Source organism: Lygodium microphyllum, chromosome 26 (assembly GCF_053477565.2).
Source record: "Lygodium microphyllum isolate KBCC chromosome 26, Lygodium_microphyllum_v1.1.10, whole genome shotgun sequence".
Lineage (NCBI taxonomy): Eukaryota > Viridiplantae > Streptophyta > Polypodiopsida > Schizaeales > Lygodiaceae > Lygodium > Lygodium microphyllum.
In genome coordinates, this window is record NC_141160.1 from 74818029 (window position 1) to 74819058 (window position 1030).

Below are 1030 nucleotides of genomic sequence, written 5' to 3' on the forward strand. Positions count from 1 at the left end.
ATTGGCCAGTAATTCCAGGAGAATGGACAGCTTCCAGTCAAGCTTATCAGAATTATGTTCATTTTGCCCAGCAGTATTCACAGTCTGCAGATCCCTCAGTGAGATTAACTGCTCACTTTGCTTGGTACCTAGCGTATATGCATAGGCACTCTCATAATGATTCAAAGCCTATTCCAAAGTTGTGCATGAATGTCAATGTTAGCATTGATTCCCAACAGCTGGAGATACTGTATTTTCATGCCCTCTGTTTGCCTAGCAGATACTTGGTCCTGTTGGAAAGGATGTGCTGTCTCCAATTTTTTCAAAATCCTCCTAAAAACTTTGTAGATGAATGCTTGTCTATGGATCGATTCCGACAACATCAATCTTTTAAGAGGGATCATCTTCATTGATACCTTTCCAATGTATGGTGGAAGCTTTTTAATGAACAACTCTCTTTTTGAAGGAGTCATTCAGATGGTTGTGTTGTGTATTAGTGTTTGTGTGTGAGTTCATTTATGTAAAACGAACATGGTGGTTTCCTATTGGATTTCGTGTACGAGCTACGTTTTGGAAAATTGTGGTGATGGGGTCGTGGTTGGAGAATTGACGCAGATGCAGATGAAGAAGAAGCGAACTCTTATATCCTTTATAAATTTGTTATGATTTTAGTTTGATAAGAGGTATTGATGTATAAAGAGTTTTCCTTTCTTTGTATTTTTATATCAGAAACAGGTTATAAGTTGGGGTCGTGGTGGATGGATTCTTTTTGAAGAGATATTGAAGATCAAAGTTGAGCTTTTCAATGAACTTGTATTCCCTTTTTCCTGGGTCGCGAGGACGCTTCCTTATTAAGTGTGGGGATATGTTGAGTGTTGAAATGACTTGTTTTTTGGCTGATTTTTGTTGTTTTTGAGAGCTGAATGGTTGATTTTATGAGATGATTGATTGATTTAGAAGTGGTTTGAGAATGTTTTGGATGGTAATGATTGTGTTTTGGAAGATCATGATGTTTGTTGGTGGTTCTGTGATGTTCTGATAGGTTCTGTAT

At 37.6% G+C, this 1030-nt stretch overlaps 1 non-coding gene across 1 annotated transcript; it reads left to right on the plus strand.

Moving 5' to 3' along the window:
* Nucleotides 1–725: 725 nt before the first annotated feature.
* On the plus strand, nucleotides 726–793 carry LOC148013420 (small nucleolar RNA SNORD36). Its single transcript, XR_015689005.1, has one exon. It is a non-coding gene; the product is annotated as a small nucleolar RNA SNORD36 (small nucleolar RNA).
* Nucleotides 794–1030: the final 237 nt, after the last annotated feature.